Source organism: Rhinoderma darwinii, assembly GCF_050947455.1.
Source record: "Rhinoderma darwinii isolate aRhiDar2 chromosome 5 unlocalized genomic scaffold, aRhiDar2.hap1 SUPER_5_unloc_55, whole genome shotgun sequence".
In the NCBI taxonomy this organism is placed as follows: Eukaryota; Metazoa; Chordata; class Amphibia; order Anura; family Rhinodermatidae; genus Rhinoderma; species Rhinoderma darwinii.
In genome coordinates this window covers 631,387-655,015 of record NW_027461815.1, presented here as the reverse complement: position 1 = coordinate 655,015, position 23,629 = coordinate 631,387, and the positions used below count along the sequence as shown (strand labels likewise).

Sequence of the window (23,629 nt, the reverse complement as noted above, 5' to 3'; positions counted from 1 at the left end):
GGAATATTCGCTGCCAGCTCTGGTGTCGAGCCGCCCCCCATTACTGAGGAGGAAACCTGAGCACCAGAGCTTTGTTCTGCACCCAACGCTGTGCCACCAACATTATCTGGCGCTATCGACGCCTTAAAAACGCCACCAAAAACGCCACCGCTACTATGACAAGCAGGGACATCAGCCTCCATTATTACGCCATCATTGATCTCCCCGCTTTCCTGCACCGGACCCACTTCAGGGCCCGGGCTAGGCTGGATCACGGGGCTTGTGCAGCGAGCTGACCCTGCGGCCAGCTGGGGTAGCACTGGGTGGGGAACAAACTTAAAACTGACCTCCTCCACGATTTTTCCAGCCTTTCTGGATTTTAGTCGCCGCCGGGCTTTGCGCTTTGCTGCGCGCTTGGCATTAACTTTCTCCTCTGGACCCAAGTCCGCGCCAAAAGAAAAATGCTGCAGGCTCACCGGAGACTGGAGCTGCCGTATTTCCGCCATCAGCCTCCCACCTGAATTGCCGCTGCTGATGTCCTGGTCACAGGTGTCCCCCTCACCAGCTGAGCTGGAGTCCATGGGTAAAGCCACTTGCTCTGCAGGCAGCTCGCTGCACGTACTCCACTGACCAGACGCACCCGGACACATTTCCTCCTCCTCACCCTCATCATCTGTCTGCTTTCCAGGGTCACAGACACCCTTCATTGCCCGGAACCGATCATCATTGAGGAGTTTCTCCTTGAAAGGTCCACTATTCTCCAAAATAAACTTGCGCTTTTCTTTCAGGGCATCCACCTCAGATTTGAGATCCCTGATAGTCGCCATTACTACCAACCTCTTTGCTCCAGAAGTGACGTGCGACCGAACCCGGGCTGCTTTCAGCTCCTCCTGGAGCTTCCGAATGGCCTTCCCGGCGTCCTCATACCCACGGAGGCACTCCGCAACACGGGAGCTAAAGGTGGTTGTTGACTCCGTGGCACGTAGTTCACCCCAATCTGCCTCCACACCATCATGCATGCTCTGCTGCACATCTCCAGGAGCGATCCTGCTGGCTGCAACACCAGGAACCTTGCGGCTTTCCTGGCTTTCTGTCCTGGTTTCAGGCAGGGGCAGGATCGGGGCCACATCGCTGTGACCCCGACTAGATCTTCTCACCCCCACAACTTCGGCCGGTTGCTGAACGCTCCCGCTACCCGCCGGCCTAGACCGGGTAACAGGAGGCTGAGAAGCACTTGGCTGGGAAGAACTTCCTCTCATCCCCAGCAGCAAACTCTCTCCCTGGAGAGGAAAGAGCCGACACCCGGAAAGAGCTTCCTCCAACACACAGACAGCACACACCCGCTCCTCCTGTCCTGTATACTGGGTGTAATTCTCAGTATCTGTATTATTCTGTATATATACACTGCACAGTACCACTTCTCCTGTCCTGTATACTGGGTGTAATTCTCAGTATCTGTATTATTCTGTATATATATATACACTGCACAGTACCACTTCTCCTGTCCTGTATACTGGGTGTAATTCTCAGTATCTGTATTATTCTGTATATATACACTGCACAGTACCACTTCTCCTGTCCTGTATACTGGGTGTAATTCTCAGTATCTGTATTATTCTGTATATATACACTGCACAGTACCACTTCTCCTGTCCTGTATACTGGGTGTAATTCTCAGTATCTGTATTATTCTGTATATATATATACACTGCACAGTACCTCTTCTCCTGTCCTGTATACTGGGTGTAATTCTCAGTATCTGTATTATTCTGTATATATATATATATACACTGCACAGTACCTCTTCTCCTGTCCTGTATACTGGGTGTAATTCTCAGTATCTGTATTATTCTGTATATATGGACACTGCACAGTACCACTTCTCCTGCCCTGTATACTGGGTGTAATTCTCAGTATCTGTATTATTCTGTATATATGGACACTGCACAGTACCACTTCTCCTGTCCTCTATACTGGGTGTAATTCTCAGTATCTGTATATATGGACACTGCACAGTACCACTTCTCATCTTTTTTAATAAATGTTAACAAACATACACATGCCATAAATCCGCACATACAATACACGGGTCATAAACCAACACAAAATGAACAAGTTATAAACACATTATGAATCTCGGCCGCCTCCTCTCTGGTCCAGATCACATTCCTACCAGCACTCAGTCTTCTGTATTATAACTCTCATCATCCACACATCACTCTCATCATCCACACGTCACTCACATTAGTATAAATACAAATACACAAAACTCATAGTCACAACATCAATCCAGACGCCTCAAAAGGAACAAAATCAGTAACAGTCTAAAAAATAACATAAATAAAATTGTTAAACCACAATAAAACCAAAAACTGACCCTAACCGGTCCATGTGCCCATCAAAGTATATTAACCAAGGAAAATGAGAAATTCCTACATGAGAAAACACAACATGAGCCTAATCAGCAAATAACCCCCCCCCCTTTTTTTTTTTTTTTTATAATTTTGTATTTTTTTTTTTTTTATTTTTATTTTTTTTACATTTTTAAATGTTTTTTTTTTTTTTTTTTCCCTCCACCCTTTTTCTTAACCACAAATCCGCAATATGAATACCAATTAGTAACCAATATATACAATATATACAAAACAATACTGAACATACATATATATATATAATATCTATAATATCTACATTATACCCAATTCAAGACCAATGTCCAGTCCAAAGTCCGTACCTTTAAGCTCCGACCGACACCATCGTCCATCCTTCAATGTCTCTTTGATCGGGCCCGGCTTTTTCTTATTATTTGTACCCCCCCTCCCCCCCTTTCCCCCCTCCCCACCTAACACCTAACCCCCTCACATCTATACAAAAATACTACACTCTACAAGATATAGTAAGTAAAGACTCAGCCTGTACAATGGCATACATTACCTGACATAACACATAACACATCCTTAACAAATCCTACCCACAAGGCCCTGGTTCGGTACCTGCAAGCCCTATATCCGTCATCAACTATACAGAAAACAAAAAGCTACAGTGACAGCATTAGCCCCCCACCAGGAATAGAGACGACTAGACTAGGGCACGCTGAAGGAGAAACCCCTCCAAAGCATGGAGGCCCTACTCGTGCCCAGTCTCTCGAACTCCAAAGAACGAACCTTCCCCAGGTCACCGAGAATGTTCCTCACCACCTCTTCCTCCGGGAGGGTTTTTTGTCTGGTTGATACAAAACACCGTGCGTTCCACGTGCCGTACCTGACCGCTAAGCTGACTAAGAATAAAGTGCCCCGATCTCGACCACCCAGGTGTCTGAATGTTCCATAGGCCCATTCCGCATAGGAGAGACCGGTCAGACCAGGCCAACCAATGGAGGCACCCACCCTGCTGTAGACCCCTGTATTGAGGGGACAATGAAGCAGGAAGTGCTCCATGCTTTCCAGCACGCCGCCACACTCCTCCCGGGGACAACCCCTTTCCTCAGGGTTCCTGTGTTTCAAGTTGTCCCTCACATACAGTTTCCCATGGAAGCAACGCCAAGCCAAGTCCCAAAACTTTAAAGGGATCCTACTAGAATTTAAAACCCTCAAACCAACCTCCAGATCCCGACTTGGGCAGTCCCTGAGCGCCAGGGGCTTCTGGAAATGGGTCAACAGAACTCTGTTGTCAAGGAGCCTCCTTGACAGAGTCCTGATCTCCCACATCCCCAGACCCCACCGGCGAATTGTTTTCAGAACCACGGTAGCGTAAGCCGGAAGATGCCCATGCGGCGTGCGAAGGTCCTTCACTTGCCCTCCTGTCTCCCATTCCTGGAAGAAAGGCCGAAACCACCCCCTGCAGGAGACTACCCACGGAGGAGCCCTCTCTTGCCAGAGGTTTGACATGTTAATCTTTACAAAGGTATTAACCAGGAATACCACAGGGTTGACCATACACAACCCCCCTAGTCTCCTCGTACGGTATGTCACCTCCCTCTTGACTAGGTTCAGCTTATTCCCCCATAACATCTGGAAGAACAAGCTGTAGACCCGAGTCCAGAGAGGTTCTGGCAAGATGCAGACACTGCCCAAGTAGATTAACAAAGGGAGCAGGTAAGTTTTGATCAAGTTGACCCTTTCCCTGAGGGTCAAAGACCAACCCTTCCACTGGTCGACCTTCTGAGCGGCGATCTTTAGCCTGCTGTCCCAATTTTGTTTGGGGTAATCCCCCTGGCCAAATTCGATGCCGAGAATTTTTACAAACTCCTGAGGCCCTGGAAGAGTGTCCGAGAGATCAAAGGTAGGATCTCCCCCTCCCAGCCAGAGACTCTTACACTTATCCTGGTTGATCATGGACCCGGATGCCTCCGAGTAGCGGTCAACTTCAGACATCACCCACTCTGCCTCCCCTCTCGAGGACACAAAGACGGTGACGTCATCCGCATACGCCACCACTCTCAGAGTGGCTTCCGAGGCTGCCAAGTCCATGCTGACTCCCACCAACGGTCCACGATCTACCCTCCTAAGGAAGGGGTCAATCGCGAACACGTATAAAAGCGGGCTCAGCGGGCAACCCTGGCGAACCCCAGACCCAACCTCAAAAGAGCGGCCAATCCAACCGTTCACAAGCGGAAAACTCTCTGCCCCTGCATACAAGATCTTAAGCCAATCAACAAACCCCCCCGGCAGACCATACCTCAGAAGGACCGACCAGAGATACTCGTGATCAACCCGATCAAACGCTTTTGCCTGATCCAAGGACAGCAAGTACCCCTTCCAACGGCCCGCCCTACTCTGCTCCACTGCCTCTCGGACACCGAGTACAGCGCTAAACGCGCTGCGGCCTGGAACAGAGCAATGCTGAGCCCCCGAAAGGAGCCAGGGTGCAAATTTCACCAGCCGATTAAACAGCACCTTTGCCAGAACCTTTCTGTCCACATTGAGTAGCGCTATGGGACGCCAATTCTCAATGTGCGATGGGTCTTTACCCTTTGACAGGATGATCAGGGCCGACCTCCTCATTGACTTCGGCAAAGTGCCCGAGGAAAGACACTCATTCAACACCTCAGTCAACAGGGGAACTAAAATGTCCTTAAAGGTCTTGTAAAATTCAGACGTTAAGCCATCTGGACCCGGCGACTTCTTGAGGGCAAGCCCTTCAATCGCCAGTCTCACTTCCTCTTCCCTGATCGCCTCTGCCAAGACACCAAGAGAGGGGTCTACTCCTGGTTCGGGGACAGTTTCAGCCAGGAAAGCCGACATCGCATCCCGATCAAGATCCATCTTTCCCAAGAGGTGCGAGTAAAAGGATCTGACGACCTCCAAGATCCCTGATCTGGACCTTTTCAGGGATCCTGTACTGTCCATCAGTCCTGAAACCACTTTACTATTTACTGACATCTTGCAGTTCTTGTAGGGGTCGGGCGAGCGGTACTTCCCAAAATCCCTCTCAAAAACTAAAGATGCGTGTCTATCATACTGGCAACTCTTAAGCAAAGATTTCACTCTGGAGATGTCCTCGCGGTCACCTCCAGTCGAGACAAGATGCTCGAGTTTCCTCCTCAGGCCCTGATACAGGCGATACCTGTCCAGGCTCCTGAGGCTCGAGAGCTGGCGGAAGAAACTCGCCACCCTTTTTTTGAACATCTCCCACCACTCAGACTTACTGCTACAAAGATCCAGTAATGGTACCTGGCTCTGAAAGAAATCCTCAAAGGACCGTCTTATCTCCGCTTCTTCCAAGAGAGACGAATTGAGCCTCCAAAAGCCTCTTCCCATCCGGGGGGTCTCTGCAACATTCAGAGAAAATAAAATTAAACAGTGGTCGGAGAACTCCACCTCAACGACGGACACTGCCGAAGAGATGGAATCCTCCTTTAAATAAAACCTATCTATTCTAGACCTACAACTACCTCGATAAAAGGTGAATCCCGCGTGGCCTGGGGTGTGCCGGATGTGGACATCCACCAGGCGAGCCTCACTAGCTATCCTATTTAGGGCCACACAGTCATAAGTCAGCCTGTCTCTGGAACCTCCCCTATCTTGGGACCTCGTGGCAGCATTGAAGTCCCCTCCAAAGACCACCTGCCGACTCGTAAAAAGATAGGGCTTGATCCTCATAAAGAGACTTTTCCGGTCCCAGCTGGTTTGGGGACCATAGATGTTAATGAGCCTGAGCTCCTGTCCCTTCATGAGGACATCCAAGATCAGGCACCTCCCCATTTCTAATTCAATAACCCGTCTGCATTCTACCGATGCGGTGAAAAGAACCGCCACCCCGCTACCCGGCTCGGCCGCAAGAGACCAATAAGATGGTCCACGCCTCCACTCCTTTTTCGCTTTATGTATGGCTGCCAAGTCTGTCAGCCTGGTCTCTTGCAAAAATAAAATGTCGGCCTCAATTCGGCCGAGAAAATCAAAGGCCGCAAATCTAGCCTTGTCAGATTTAATGCTGGCGACATTAATAGATGCCAGCGTCAACGGGGTGGGTGCCGCCATCCTGGGTGATTGAATTAGATGACCTTTTTCCCCTTCCCCTTGCCCTTCCCCTGGTTTTTATCACTGTCTGATGAAGAGCCGAGGGCCCTTTTGAGGGATGCTGATGTGTCCATATCCTTCCCTTCCTCCACCTCCCCGCCAGCACCACTATCAACCTCACCTCCAGGCTCCGGGACAGCGCTTCTCCCTGAGGGTTCCGCATGCCCTGAGGCAAGAAGCTGGACGCCCCCCACAGACCCCCTCGTCACCTTCGCCACATCCTCACCCCCACACTCCTCATCTGAAGAGGAGATGTCCTTGAGGGTTTGAAAGCGGTTTGAGAGAACAACAAGAGGTGAGTCGGTTGGGCTTTCCTTAGGCACCTGGACCAGGGGAGGAGAAGATTTCTTATCTCCCTTTTTTTTCTTTTTAGCACCCTGCTTGCGCTTTTCATCTAGCCACCGTCTACTGTCCTCATCCATACTTTCATATAGCGAGGAACATGAAGAAGCGGCTTCCTCCTCCCTCTCCAACCTCCTGACCTCTTCATTCAAGTCCTGTTCCCCCAGGGCCTCAGTAGCAATGACACTTGCCCCCGGAGCAGGGCCAAGGGTTACCCCAGTTGCCTGGGGCTCCCCGAGCTCCCTACTCCTTCGACGGTTCTCCAATCGCCTTAACTTGGAGGGTGACTTGCCTTTCTTCCCTGGCCCCTCAGCCCCTTCACCTCCACCAGTGCCAACCACGGCAGGAGCAACCTCTCGGCTTTCTCCCGCTGGGCCCGCCATGGCGTTGGCAAAGGAACGAGGGCAGCGACTGAATGGGTGACCTAGATCCCCACACAGGTGACACCGAATATCCCCACAGGATGTGGCAAGATGACCTATCCCCCCGCACAACGCACACTTCTGCACTCTGCAGTGGGCACTGAAGTGCGTGGGGTCACCACACCTGTGGCAGAGCTTCGGCTGCCCCTGGTAAAAGGCCAGGATTCGGTCCCTTCCTAAAAAGGCTGAGGAAGGGATGTGGGTGACAGTACTTCCTGAACGCTTTAATTTAACCATAAAGGTCCAGGCCCCTGACCAGATGCCAAATTCATCCCTGTTTTTTTTGGGGACCTCCGTTACCTCCCCGTACCTGCTGAGCCAGGTCATAATGTCCATACAAGAAAGACACTCATTGCAAGTTAGGACGGTCACCTTCTTGATTTCGCTCTGACGAGACAACGCTTGTACAGCGAAGTCTCGCCAGCCGGGCTCATTCTTCACCAGCTCATAATTTGACCAAAAGAGCTCCAGGCCCTCCGGCCGAACAAAGCTGATGTCAAATACTGGGGTGCCATAGGGATGTATCAGGGCAAAGATGTCGATCGCCCTGAAATTCATCTTCAAGAGAAGCTCAACTATTTTTGCCCTAGGTGGGCACGTATCATTGCCTCTCCAGCGAAGACGAACAACATTCCTACGAGCCCCCCCAGGCCCGGCTGTCGGAAGGGTCCACACAGTTTCCCCTTCCCTTTCTTCTCGGAAAGCAGTCAGGCCATGCCTGTCTATCCAGAAGGACAGATCAACCGCTCGGCCCTCTACCATTATTGTTCTCTCACCCTTTTTAAGGGCCTCCAGGAGGCGCCGCTGTAAAATACCGTCCCCAGAGCCTGAAGATGAGGAGGAGGCCCCAGCAGTGACACTGGCATAACTGCGAGTAGACACCCCTGGGGGGGCAGATGGACCGGCCTCACTAGACCTCATACCCCTGGCAGTAACATTCCCACCACTCACCCCGGCCCCAGACACAGGAGAGGGACCATTATCAATATCACTCGTACCTGCACCATTCATACCCTCACCATTATTAGCAGCACTTGTACCGGCACCATTCATACCCTCACCCTCTGGACCAGCAGTAAAAAGTGTTTCTGGGCCGGATGTTATCGCCTTGGTGTCATCAGGTTTCCCCTCCACCTCATTAGCGTGACATTTATTTACTTGAGGCAATCCTTCCTTCTTAGAGCCAGCAATGCCCAGACTCGCCCTCACCCCTGGCAAAGCTGGCTCCCGGGCTGGGGATTCATGTGACGCAGCCACCAAAGGAATACTAGTGACTGCGCCACCGGACCCAATGACCGCAAGCTTGGGGGGACATTCAACCGTGCCGTCAGTCCCAGCAGCCCCTTCATGCTGCCGCCGCTCAGTAGCACCAACGGGTTCCAGGGACACTGGAATATTCGCTGCCAGCTCTGGTGTCGAGCCGCCCCCCATTACTGAGGAGGAAACCTGAGCACCAGAGCTTTGTTCTGCACCCAACGCTGGGCCACCAACATTATCTGGCGCTATTGACGCCTTAAAAACGCCACCAAAAACGCCACCGCTACTACGACAAGCAGGGACATCAGCCTCCTCTATCACGCCATCATTAATCTCCCCGCTTTCCTGCACCGGACCCACTTCAGGGCCCGGGCTAGGCTGGATCACGGGGCTTGTGCAGCGAGCTGACCCTGCGGCCAGCTGGGGTAGCACTGGGTGGGGAACAAACTTAAAACTGACCTCCTCCACGATTTTTCCAGCCTTTCTGGATTTTAGTCGCCGCCGGGCTTTGCGCTTTGCTGCGCGCTTGGCATTAACTTTCTCCTCTGGACCCAAGTCCGCGCCAAAAGAAAAATGCTGCAGGCTCACCGGAGACTGGAGCTGCCGTATTTCCGCCATCAGCCTCCCACCTGAATTGCTGCTGCTGATGTCCTGGTCACAGGTGTCCCCCTCACCAGCTGAGCTGGAGTCCATGGGTAAAGCCACTTGCTCTGCAGGCAGCTCGCTGCACGTACTCCGCTGACCAGACGCACCCGGACACATTTCCTCCTCCTCACCCTCATCATCCGTCTGCTTTCCAGGGTCACAGACACCCTTCATTGCCCGGAACCGATCATCATTAAGGAGTTTCTCCTTGAAAGGTCCACTATTCTCCAAAATAAACGTGCGCTTTTCTTTCAGGGCATCCACCTCAGATTTGAGATCCCTGATAGTCGCCATTACTACCAACCTCTTTGCTCCAGAAGTGGCGTGCGACCGAACCCGGGCTGCTTTCAGCTCCTCCTGGAGCTTCCGAATGGCCTTCCCGGCGTCCTCATACCCACGGAGGCACTCCGCAACACGGGAGCTAAAGGTGGTTGTTGACTCCGTGGCACGTAGTTCACCCCAATCTGCCTCCACACCATCATGGGTGCTCTGCTGCACATCTCCAGGAGCGATCCTGCTGGCTGCAACACCAGGAACCTTGCGGCTTTCCTGGCTTTCTGTCCTGGTTTCAGGCGGGGACAGGATCGGGGCCACATCGCTGTGACCCCGACTAGATCTTCTCACCCCCACAACATCGGCCGGTTGCTGAACGCTCCCGCTACCCGCCGGCCTAGACCGGGTAACAGGAGGCTGAGAAGCACTTGGCTGGCAAGAACTTCCTCTCATCCCAAGCAGCAAACTCTCTCCCTGGAGAGGAAAGAGCCGACACCCGGAAAGAGCTTCCTCCAACACCCAGACAGCACACACCCGCTCCTCCTGTCCTGTATACTGGGTGTAATTCTCAGTATCTGTATTATTCTGTATATATATACACTGCACAGTACCACTTCTCCTGTCCTGTATACTGGGTGTTATTCTCAGTATCTGTATTATTCTGTATATATGGACACTGCACAGTACCACTTCTCCTGTCCTGTATACTGGGTGTAATTCTCAGTATCTGTATATATGGACACTGCACAGTACCACTTCTCCTGTCCTGTATACTGGGTGTAATTCTCAGTATCTGTATTATTCTGTATATATATACACTGCACAGTACCACTTCTCCTGTCCTGTATACTGGGTGTAATTCTCAGTATCTGTATTATTCTGTATATATACACTGCACAGTACTACTTCTCCTGTCCTGTATACTGGGTGTAATTCTCAGTATCTGTGTTATTCTGTATATATGGACACTGCACAGTACCACTTCTCCTGTCCTGTATACTGGGTGTAATTCTCAGTCTCTGTATTATTCTGTGTATATATATACACTGCACAGTACCACTTCTCCTGTCCTGTATTCTGGGTGTAATTCTCAGTATCTGTATTATTCTGTATATATATACACTGCACAGTACCACTTCTCCTGTCCTGTATACTGGGTGTAATTCTCAGTATCTGTATTATTCTGTATATACACTGCACAGTACCACTTCTCCTGTCCTGTATACTGGGTGTAATTCTCAGTATCTGTATTATTCTGTATATATATATACACTGCACAGTACCACTTCTCCTGTCCTGTATACTGGGTGTAATCTCAGTATCTGTATTATTCTGTGTATATATACACTGCACAGTACCACTTCTCCTGCCCTGTATACTGGGTGTAATTCTCAGTATCTGTATTATTCTGTATATATGGACACTGCACAGTACCACTTCTCCTGTCCTGTATACTGGGTGTAATTCTCAGTATCTGTATTATTCTGTATATATACACTGCACAGTACCACTTCTCCTGTCCTGTATACTGGGTGTAATTCTCAGTATCTGTATTATTCTGTATATATATATATATACACTGCACAGTACCACTCCTCCTGTCCTGTATACTGGGTGTAATTCTCAGTATCTGTATTATTCTGTATATATGGACACTGCACAGTACCACTTCTCCTGTCCTGTATACTGGGTGTAATTCTCAGTATCTGTATTATTCTGTATATATATACACTGCACAGTACCACTTCTCCTGTCCTGTATACTGGGTGTAATTCTCAGTATCTGTATTATTCTGTATATATGGACACTGCACAGTACCACTTCTCCTGTCCTGTATACTGGGTGTAATTCTCAGTATCTGTATTATTCTGTATATATAGACACTGCACAGTACTACTTCTCCTGTCCTGTATACTGGGTGTAATTCTCAGTATCTGTATTATTCTGTATATACACTGCACAGTACCACTTCTCCTGTCCTGTATACTGGGTGTAATTCTCAGTATCTGTATTATTCTGTATATATGGACACTGCACAGTACCTCCTGTCCTGTATACTGGGTGTAATTCTCAGTATCTGTATTATTCTGTATATATATACACTGCACAGTACCACTTCTCTCGCTCTATATATGAGGTCCCCGGTCACTCGGACCCAGCACTGACACGTGACATCTGTGACGTCCCCCCTCACCCCGATCATTGTCGCATCTCCTGATTTATCATAGTATTGGCGACCGTCACTTTTACCGCATGCGACAAACCATCAGATGCTACAATAGTGTCAATAACGACCAGTGAGAGCGACAATCTTCATTCACAAGCAGTAAGTGCCCAGACGGTTGCAGGTTTTCACATGTTGGGGGTGATTGTCCTGTTGTCATAGATACGGGCAGTATCGGCAGCAGCGCTCGTTAAGGGTCAGACCTGATTAATCGTCCAATACAATAACGACGCCGGCGACTGCAGGTCACGCCTCCCGAGTCCGGCTCGATCCTGTACGGATCAGGTGCTGCATCGGGCTGTGTGTCAGATGGGAGTGGTGGTCCCCGCATGTGCCCAGGCATGAAACATGTGACGACATACATGAATGTTGTGTGTGCCCGCTGTGGTGCCAGTCTATGCCCTGGTGAAGGAGACGCGGCCTCCTGGGATACACGTGGCGCCCGAGTCCTTTGTTATGGTGTATAAGGTGTTGACGTGTTGTAGGACACGGTACATATCAGTGATGAGCGGCTGCTGATCTCTGGGAGCCGCTGATCACCCCTCATTGTGTCTAGACATGGCAGCATGCACACAGGAGAGCTTACCTGCAGGTTTAGGGGTGCAGAGATTCTGGGGGGCAGTTTTCCATGGGGTCCTCCTCTCCGTCTTGTCCTTCCAGCGTCTTCAACCTCCGAACAATGAACCTGCTCCTCGCCAGGACTCCGACCGGATCACCATCTTCCCACAAGATCCACCACACGCTGCCCTAAAGCCACCAGCACAATGCCAACTATGAGGGGATCACCCCATTGCTGCCCCGTGGATCGGGGGTAAATTGGGGTCTTTATTTGATGAGCCCCTGGGATTCCTTGTCCGTTGCTTCTTCTCGTCCTCAGTTTCCAGACAAAGTTTATGCGTCTCAAACACGCGGGCTCCGCATTGTTCTGCAGCCCTTTATTCTGCTCTGCTGGAGTGATGGGAGCGAGCGGAGGAGGAGGGGAGAGGGATGAGGACGGGGATCTGGAGTCTCCCGCCATTAATAAGCTGTAAGCTCTTCAGGCCAGGGAGTGGGGGACATAGACGTGACCAGGTCATGACCATTGGGGGGATAATCAGTCTGTAAGTTGTCAATCAAATGGATTCAGATCTCCACAAGCGCAGCGATCACAGGACGCATCGGCGGCACCTGGAGAGCGCTCAATCCGATATGTGATCCGGCCGCCATTAAGATACAAACCGATTCTCCGCATTTATGGTCAGATTCCGGAGATTTCTTCCGTTGTCTTTTTTTGGGCAAAGATCAGATCACTGAGGACGTAAATATGGCGACAATATTCATCATGTGACGAGGAGAAGTTACGTTATATCACAGAACCTCATTATCCCCACAGAAGAGGAGGCTCGAAAAATACCGCCGCCATGACGGATCCTGACACAAGAAGAGGAAAAAAATAAAAGTATTAGAGAAAAAAAAAAAGCAGACGGAGCGCTGACCCCAGGAGCTGACAATCTAAGAATAAGACACAGGGGGACGGATCACTGACCCCAGGAGCTGACAATCTAAGAATAAGACACAGGAGGACGGAGCGCTGACCCCAGGAGCTGACAATCTAAGTAACTAGACGCAGTGGACGGAGCGCCGACCCCAGGAGCTGACAATCTAAGTAACAAGACGCATGAGGACGGAGCGCTGACCCCAGGAGCTGATAATCTAAGTAACAAGACACATGAGGATGGAGCGCTGACCCCAGGAGCTGACAATCTAAGTAACAAGACGCAGGAGGATGGAGCGCTGACCCCAGGAGCTGACAATCTAAGTAACTAGACGCAGTGGACGGAGCGCTGACCCCAGGAGCTGACAATCTAAGTAACAAGACGCAGGAGGACGGAGCGCTGACCCCCGGAGCTGACAATCTAAGTAACTAGACGCAGTGGACGGAGCGCCGACCCCAGGAGCTGACAATCTAAGTAACAAGACGCATGAGGACGGAGCGCTGACCCCAGGAGCTGATAATCTAAGTAACAAGACACATGAGGACGGAGCGCTGACCCCAGGAGCTGACAATCTAAGTAACTAGACGCAGTGGACGGAGCGCTGACCCCAGGAGCTGACAATCTAAGTAACAAGACGCATGAGGACGGAGCGCTGACCCCAGGAGCTGACAATCTAAGTAACAAGACGCAGGAGGACAGAGAGCTGACCCCAGGAGCTGACAATCTAAGTAACAAGACGCAGTGGACGGAGCGCTGACCCCAGGAGCTGACAATCTAAGTAACAAGACGCAGGAGGACGGAGCGCTGACCCGAGGAACTGACAATCTAAGTAACAAGACGCAGGAGGACAGAGAGCTGACCCCAGGAGCTGACAATCTAAGTAACAAGACACAGAAGGACGAAGCACTGACCCCAGGAGCTGACAATCAAAGAATAAGATGCAGGAGGAGCGAGCGCTGACCCCAAGAGCTGACAATCTAAGTAACAAGATGCAGGAGGACGGAGCGCTGACCCCAGGAGCTGACAATCTAAGTAACAAGACGCAGGAGGACGGAGCGCTGACTCCAGGAGCTGACAATCTAAGTAACAAGATGCAGGAGGACGGAGCGCTGACCCCAGGAGCTGACAATCTAAGTAACAAGACACAGGAGGACGGAGCGCTGACCCCAAGAGCTGACAATCTAAGTAACAAGACGCCGGAGGACGGAGCACTGACCCCAAGAGCTGACAACCTAAGTAACAAGACGCAGGAGAATGGAGCACTGACCCCAGGAGCTGACAATCTAAGTAACAAGACGCAGGAGGACGCAGCGCTGATCCCAGGAGCTGACAATCTAAGTAGCAAGACGCAGGAGGACGGAGCGCTGACCCCAGGAACTGACAATCTAAGAATAAGACGCAGGAGGACGGAGCGCTGACTCCAGGAGCTGACAATCTAAGTAACAAGACACAGGAGGACGGAGCGCTGACCCCAGGAGCTGACAATCGAAGTAACAAGACGCAGGATGACGGAGCGCTGACCCCAAGAGCTGACAATCTAAGTAACAAGACGCCGGAGGACGGAGCACTGACCCCAAGAGCTGACAATCTAAGTAACAAGACGCCGGAGGACGGAGCACTGACCCCAAGAGCTGACAATCTAAGTAACAAGACGCAGGAGGATGGAGCGCTGACCCCAGGAGCTGACAATCTAAGTAACAAGACGCAGTGGACGGAGCGCTGACCCCAGGAGCTGACAATCTAAGTAACAAGACGCATGAGGACGGAGCGCTGACCCCAGGAGCTGACAATCTAAGTAACAAGACGCAGGAGGACGGAGCGCTGACCCCAGGAGCTGACAATCTAAGTAACAAGACGCAGTGGACGGAGCGCTGACCCCAGGAACTGACAATCTAAGTAACAAGACGCAGGAGGACGGAGCGCTGACCCCAGGAGCTGACAATCTAAGTAACAACACGCAGGAGGACGGAGCGCTGACCCCAGGAGCTGACAATCTAAGTAACAAGACACAGGAGGACGGAGCGCTGACCCCAGGAGCTGACAATCGAAGTAACTAGATGCAGGAGGACGGAGCGCTGACCCCAGTAGCTGACAATCTAAGTAACAAGACGCAGTGGACGGAGCTCTGACCCCAGGAGCTGACAATCTAAGTAACAAGACGCAGGAGGACGGAGCGCTGACCCCAGGAACTGACAATCTAAGTAACAAGATGCAGGAGGACGGAGCGCTGACCCCAGGAACTGACAATCTAAGTAACAAGACGCAGGAGGACAGAGAGCTGACCCCAGGAGCTGACAATCTAAGTAACAAGACACAGAAGGACGAAGCACTGACCCCAGGAGCTGACAATCTAAGAATAAGATGCAGGAGGAGCGAGCGCTGACCCCAGGAGCTGACAATCTAAGTAACAACACGCAGGAGGATGGAGCGCTGACCCCAAGAGCTGACAATCTAAGTAACAAGACGCAGGAGGATGGAGCGCTGACCCCAAGAGCTGACAATCTAAGTAACAAGACGCAGGAGGACGGAGCGCTGACTCCAGGAGCTGACAATCTAAGTTACAAGATGCAGGAGGACGGAGCGCTGACCCCAAGAGCTGACAATCTAAGTAACAAGACGCCGGAGGACGGAGCACTGACCCCAAGAGCTGACAACCTAAGTAACAAGACGCAGGAGAATGGAGCACTGACCCCAGGAGCTGACAATCTAAGTAACAAGACGCAGGAGGACGGAGCGCTGACCCCAGGAGCTGACAATCTAAGTAACAAGACACATGAGGACGGAGCGCTGACCCCAGGAGCTGACAATCTAAGTAACAAGATGCAGGAGGACGCAGCGCTGATCCCAGGAGCTGACAATCTAAGTAGCAAGACGCAGGAGGACGGAGCGCTGACCCCAGGAACTGACAATCTAAGAATAAGATGCAGGAGGACGGAGCGCTGACTCCAGGAGCTGACAATCTAAGTAACAAGACACAGGAGGACGCAGCGCTGACCCCAGGAGCTGACAATCTAAGTAACAAGATGCAGGAGGACGCAGCGCTGATCCCAGGAGCTGACAATCTAAGTAGCAAGACGCAGGAGGACGGAGCGCTGACCCCAGGAACTGACAATCTAAGAATAAGATGCAGGAGGACGGAGCGCTGACCCCAGGAGCTGACAATCTATGTAACAAGACGCAGGAGGACGGAGCGCTGACTCCAGGAGCTGACAATCTAAGTAACAAGACGCCGGAGGACGGAGCACTGACCCCAGGAGCTGACAATCTATGTAACAAGACGCAGGAGGACGGAGCGCTGACCCCAGGAACTGACAATCTAAGTAACAAGATGCAGGAGGATGGAGCGCTGACCCCAGGAGCTGACAATCTAAGTAACTAGACGCAGTGGACGGAGCGCTGACCCCAGGAGCTGACAATCTAAGTAACAAGACGCAGGAGGACGGAGCGCTGACCCCCGGAGCTGACAATCTAAGTAACTAGACGCAGTGGACGGAGCGCCGACCCCAGGAGCTGACAATCTAAGTAACAAGACGCATGAGGACGGAGCGCTGACCCCAGGAGCTGACAATCTAAGTAACTAGACGCAGTGGACGGAGCGCTGACCCCAGGAGCTGACAATCTAAGTAACAAGACGCATGAGGACGGAGCGCTGACCCCAGGAGCTGACAATCTAAGTAACAAGACGCAGGAGGACAGAGCGCTGACCCCAGGAGCTGACAATCTAAGTAACAAGACGCAGGAGGACGGAGCGCTGACCCGAGGAACTGACAATCTAAGTAACAAGACGCAGGAGGACAGAGAGCTGACCCCAGGAGCTGACAATCTAAGTAACAAGACACAGAAGGACGAAGCACTGACCCCAGGAGCTGACAATCAAAGAATAAGATGCAGGAGGAGCGAGCGCTGACCCCAAGAGCTGACAATCTAAGTAACAAGATGCAGGAGGACGGAGCGCTGACCCCAGGAGCTGACAATCTAAGTAACAAGACGCAGGAGGACGGAGCGCTGACTCCAGGAGCTGACAATCTAAGTTACAAGATGCAGGAGGACGGAGCGCTGACCCCAGGAACTGACAATCTAAGTAACAAGACACAGGAGGACGGAGCGCTGACCCCAAGAGCTGACAATCTAAGTAACAAGACGCCGGAGGACGGAGCACTGACCCCAAGAGCTGACAACCTAAGTAACAAGACGCAGGAGAATGGAGCACTGACCCCAGGAGCTGACAATCTAAGTAACAAGACGCAGGAGGACGCAGCGCTGATCCCAGGAGCTGACAATCTAAGTAGCAAGACGCAGGAGGACGGAGCGCTGACCCCAGGAACTGACAATCTAAGAATAAGATGCAGGAGGACGGAGCGCTGACTCCAGGAGCTGACAATCTAAGTAACAAGACACAGGAGGACGGAGCGCTGACCCCAGGAGCTGACAATCGAAGTAACAAGACGCAGGATGACGGAGCGCTGACCCCAAGAGCTGACAATCTAAGTAACAAGACGCCGGAGGACGGAGCACTGACCCCAAGAGCTGACAATCTAAGTAACAAGACGCCGGAGGACGGAGCACTGACCCCAAGAGCTGACAATCTAAGTAACAAGACGCAGGAGGATGGAGCGCTGACCCCAGGAGCTGACAATCTAAGTAACAAGACGCAGTGGACGGAGCGCTGACCCCAGGAACTGACAATCTAAGTAACAAGACGCATGAGGACGGAGCGCTGACCCCAGGAGCTGACAATCTAAGTAACAAGACGCAGGAGGACGGAGCGCTGACCCCAGGAGCTGACAATCTAAGTAACAAGACGCAGTGGACGGAGCGCTGACCCCAGGAGCTGACAATCTAAGTAACAAGACGCAGGAGGACGGAGCGCTGACCCCAGGAGCTGACAATCTAAGTAACAAGATGCAGGAGGACGGAGCGCTGACCCCAGTAGCTGACAATCTAAGTAACAAGACGCAGTGGACGGAGCTCTGACCCCAGGAGCTGACAATCTAAGTAACAAGACGCATGAGGACGGAGCGCTGACCCCAGGAGCTGACAATCTAAGTAACAAGACACATGAGGACGGAGCGCTGACCCCAGGAGCTGACAATCTAAGTAACAAGATGCAGGAGGACGGAGCGCTGACCCCAGGAACTGACAATCTAAGTAACAAGACGCAGGAGGACAGAGAGCTGACCCCAGGAGCTGACAATCTAAGTAACAAGACACAGAAGGACGAAGCACTGACCCCAGGAGCTGACAATCTAAGAATAAGATGCAGGAGGAGCGAGCGCTGACCCCAGGAGCTGACAATCTAAGTAACAACACGCAGGAGGATGGAGCGCTGACCCCAAGAGCTGACAATCTAAGTAACAAGACGCAGAAGGATGGAGCGCTGACCCCAAGAGCTGACAATCTAAGTAACAAGACGCAGGAGGACAGAGCGCTGACTCCAGGAGCTGACAATCTAAGTTACAAGATGCAGGAGGACGGAGCGCTGACCCCAGGAGCTGACAATCTAAGTAACAAGACACAGGAGGACGGAGCACTGACCCCAAGAGCTGACAATCTAAGTAACAAGACGCCGGAGGACGGAGCACTGACCCCAAGAGCTGACAACCTAAGTAACAAGACGCAGGAGAATGGAGCACTGACCCCAGGAGCTGACAATCTAAGTAACAAGACGCAGGAGGACGGAGCGCTGACCCCAGGAGCTGACAATCTAAGTAACAAGACACATGAGGACGGAGCGCTGACCCCAGGAGCTGACAATCTAAGTAACAAGATGCAGGAGGACGCAGCGCTGATCCCAGGAGCTGACAATCTAAGTAGCAAGACGCAGGAGGACGGAGCGCTGACCCCAGGAACTGACAATCTAAGAATAAGATGCAGGAGGACGGAGCGCTGACCCCAGGAACTGACAATCTAAGAATAAGATGCAGGAGGACGGAGCGCTGACCCCAGGAGCTGACAATCTAAGTAACAAGACGCAGGAGGACGGAGCGCTGACTCCAGGAGCTGACAATCTAAGTAACAAGATGCAGGAGGACGCAGCGCTGACTCCAGGAGCTGACAATCTAAGTAACAAGATGCAGGAGGACGCAGCGCTGATCCCAGGAGCTGACAATCTAAGTAGCAAGACGCAGGAGGACGGAGCGCTGACCCCAGGAACTGACAATCTAAGTAACAAGATGCAGGAGGACGCAGCGCTGATCCCAGGAGCTGACAATCTAAGTAACAAGATGCAGGAGGACGCAGCGCTGACCCCAGGAGCTGACAATCTAAGTAACAAGATGCAGGAGGACGCAGCGCTGATCCCAGGAGCTGACAATCTAAGTAACAAGATGCAGGAGGACGCAGCGCTGATCCCAGGAGCTGACAATCTAAGTAACAACACGCAGGAGGACGGAGCGCTGACTCCAGGAGCTGACAATCTAAGTAACAAGATGCAGGAGGACGCAGAGCTGATCCCAGGAGCTGACAATCTAAGTAGCAAGACGCAGGAGGACGGAGCGCTGACCCCAGGAACTGACAATCTAAGAATAAGATGCAGGAGGAGCGAGCGCTGACTCCAGGAGCTGACAATCTAAGTAACAAGATGCAGGAGGACGGAGCGCTGACCACAGGAGCTGACAATCTAAGTAACAAGACGCAGGAGGACGGAGCGCTGACCCCAGGAACTGACAATCTAAGTAACAAGATGCAGGAGGACGGAGCGCTGACCCCAGGAACTGACAATCTAAGTAACAAGACGCAGGAGGATGGAGCGCTGACCCCAGGAGCTGACAATCTAAGTAACAAGACGCAGTGGACGGAGCGCTGACCCCAGGAGCTGACAATCTAAGTAACAAGACACATGAGGACGGAGCGCTGACCCCAGGAGCTGACAATCTAAGTAACAAGACACAGAAGCACGGAGCGCTGACCCCAGGAGCTGACAATCTAAGTAACAAGACGCAGGAGGATGGAGCGCTGACCCCAGGAGCTGACAATCTATGTAACAAGACGCAGGAGGACAGAGAGCTGACCCCAGGAGCTGACAATCTAAGAATAAGATGCAGGAGGACGGAGAGCTGACCCCAGGAGCTGACAATCTAAGTAACAAGACACATGAGGACGGAGCGCTGACCCCAGGAACTGACAATCTAAGTAACAAGACGCAGGAGGACGGAGCGCTGACCCCAGGAGCTGACAATCTAAGTAACAAGACGCAGGAGGATGGAGCGCTGACCCCAGGAGCTGACAATCTATGTAACAAGACGCAGGAGGATGGAGCGCTGACCCCAGGAGCTGACAATCTAAGTAACAAGACGCAGGAGGACGGAGCGCTGACTCCAGGAGCTGACAATCTAAGTAACAAGACACAGGAGGACGCAGCGCTGACCCCAGGAGCTGACAATCTAAGTAACAAGACGCAGGAGGACGGAGCGCTGACCCCAGGAGCTGATAATCTAAGTAACAAGACACAGGAGGACGCAGCGCTGACCCCAGGAGCTGACAATCTAAGAATAAGATGCAGGGAAATATGAAACAAGACGCGGTACATCCGGTTTATAATAACCCGTGCAGCAGACCTGATAACGTGCGCGGTGTTTAGACACAAGACGGGGGTTTCTCCACATGAATCGTAACATCTGGAAGCCGCCACTGAACGTGTTTTCTGCGCTATCGTCGCTGCATTTCTAAGATAATTTGGGTTCAGAGGTCAGCGCTGTAATAATAATGTATGAAGCGGCCGCTGACGTCTCCGGTGAGGTCTGACCGTGTTGGGGGGACCCGTCCGCTTCACTCGCACCCTCATCTTTGTGCGGCAGGTGGAGACGCGAGCGGGAAGTAAAGAGACGCACACATTGTTGATATATTAGTATGGGAGGCGCTGGGTACGGGCTGGCGCTGGGTCCGGGCCGGCGCTGCGCGGGGTGATGGGGGTTCATTTCACGGGCTGCTTCCTCTTCGCTCATCATCCTGACACAAGGGGATGGGGGGGATGTGCTGTGAAGAGATGGTATTCCTAGCTCCCATTTTCTCCCCCTCGTGCTTCTTAAACCCCTCAGTGTCTCCTTGACAACCGGCCAGTGGCATCACAGGAGTTAAACTCGGCTCCTTATTGTGCAAATAAGACTTTATCGGGAGGGGAAGGGGCGATGGACCCACATTATCTAGTTACCGCCCTCCAAACTGGAACCTGTGCACCGACCACAGTGGGCAGCACTAGAGAGAATACCCATCATCATATAGAATCCCATATGAAATACCCATCATCATATAGAATCCCATATATAATACCATTTATCATATAGAATCCCATAAATAATACCAAATATCGTATAGAATCCCATATATAATACCATTCATCATATAGAATCCTATATATAATACCATTTATCATATAGAATCCCATATATAATACCAAATATCGTATAGAATCCCATATATAATACCATTCATCATATAGAATCCCATATATAATACCATTTATCATATAGAATCCCATATATAATACCAAATATCGTATAGAATCCCATATATAATACCATTCATCATATAGAATCCTATATATACTACCAAATATCTATAGAATCCCATGTATACTACCCATCATTGTATAGAATCCCATATATAATACCCATCATATAGAATCCTATATATAATACCCATCATCATATAGAATCCCATATATAATACCATTTATCATATAGAATCCCAGATATAATACCAAATATAACATAGAATTCCATATATAATACAAAATATCATATAGAATCCCATATATAATAACATTCATCATATTGAATCCATATTTTATGCCAAATTTCATATAGAATTCCATATATAATACCAAATATCTATATAATCCCATATATAATACCATTCTTCATATAGAATCCCATATATACTACCCATCATCATATAGAATCCCATATATAATACACATCATCATATAGAATCCCATATATAATACCAATCATATAGCATCCCATATAGAATACTAATAATCATATAGAATCCCATATATAATACCCATCATCATATCGATTTCCATATATAATACCACTCATATAGAATCCCATATATAATACCAATCATCCTATAGAATCCCATATATATTACCAATCATATAGAATCCCATATATGATACCGATCATATAGAATCTCATATATAATACCCATCATATAGAATCCCATATATAATACCAATCATCCTATAGAATCCCATATATATTAGCAATCATATAAAATCCCCTATATAATACCAATCCTCGTATGGAATCCCATATATATTACCAACCATCATATAGAATACCATAACTAATACCCATCATCATATATAATACCATATATAATATCAATAATCATATAGAACACCATATATAATACCCATAAACATATAGAACCCCATATATAATACTAATCATCATATAGAATCCCATATATAATACTAATCATCATATAGAATCTCATATATAATACTAATCATATAGAATCCCATATATAATACTAATCATATAGAATCCCATACGTAATACTAAACATATAGAATACCATATATAATACCCATCATCATACAGAATACCATATATAATACCCAAAGAGAATACCATATATAATACCAAATACCATATAGAATCCCATATATAATACCCATCATCATATAGAAGCCCATTTATAATACTAATCATCACATAGAATCCCATATATAATAATAATAATAATAATAATAATAATAATCATATAGAATCCCATATATAATACAAATCATTATATAGAATCCAAAATATACCAGTCATCGTATAGAATACCATATATAATACCAATCATATAGAATCCCATATATAATACCCATCATCATATAGAATACCATATATAATACCCATCGTCCTAGAGAATCCCATATATACCTATCATTATATAGAATGCCATATATAATACCAGTCATCGTATAGAATACCATATATAATACCAATCATATAGAATCCCATATATAATACCAATCATATACAATCCCATATATAATACCGATCATATAGAATCTCATATATAATACCAATCATCCTATAGAATCCCATATATATTACCAATCATATAGAATCTCATATATAATACCCATCATCATATAGAATCCCATATATAATATCAATCATCCAATAGAATCCCATATACATTATCAATCATGTAAAATCCCCTATATAATACCAATCATCGTATGGAATCCCATATATAATACCAACCATCGTATAGAATACCATAACTAACCCATCATCATATAGAATCCCATATATAATATCAATAATCATATAGAAAACCATATATAATACCATAAACATATAGAACCCCATATATAATACTAATCATATAGAATCCCATATATAATACCCCTCAAAGAGAATACATATAATACCAAATACCATATAGAATCCCATATATAATACTAATCATATAGAATCCCATACGTAATACTAAACATATAGAATACCATATATAATACCAAATACCATATAGAATCCCATATAT

At 49.3% G+C, this 23,629-nt stretch overlaps 1 protein-coding gene across 1 annotated transcript in view; it reads right to left on the bottom strand.

Annotated features, from left to right (window-relative positions):
• The window catches only part of LOC142696329 (microtubule-actin cross-linking factor 1, isoforms 6/7-like), a 94,161-nt gene that overhangs the window by 42,767 nt on the left and 27,765 nt on the right, over positions 1 to 23,629 (bottom strand). The window contains exon 2 of the mRNA XM_075847667.1: positions 12,247 to 13,070. The gene's annotated coding sequence lies outside the window, so the exon portion shown is untranslated. The remainder of the gene's footprint in view (positions 1 to 12,246; positions 13,071 to 23,629) is intronic.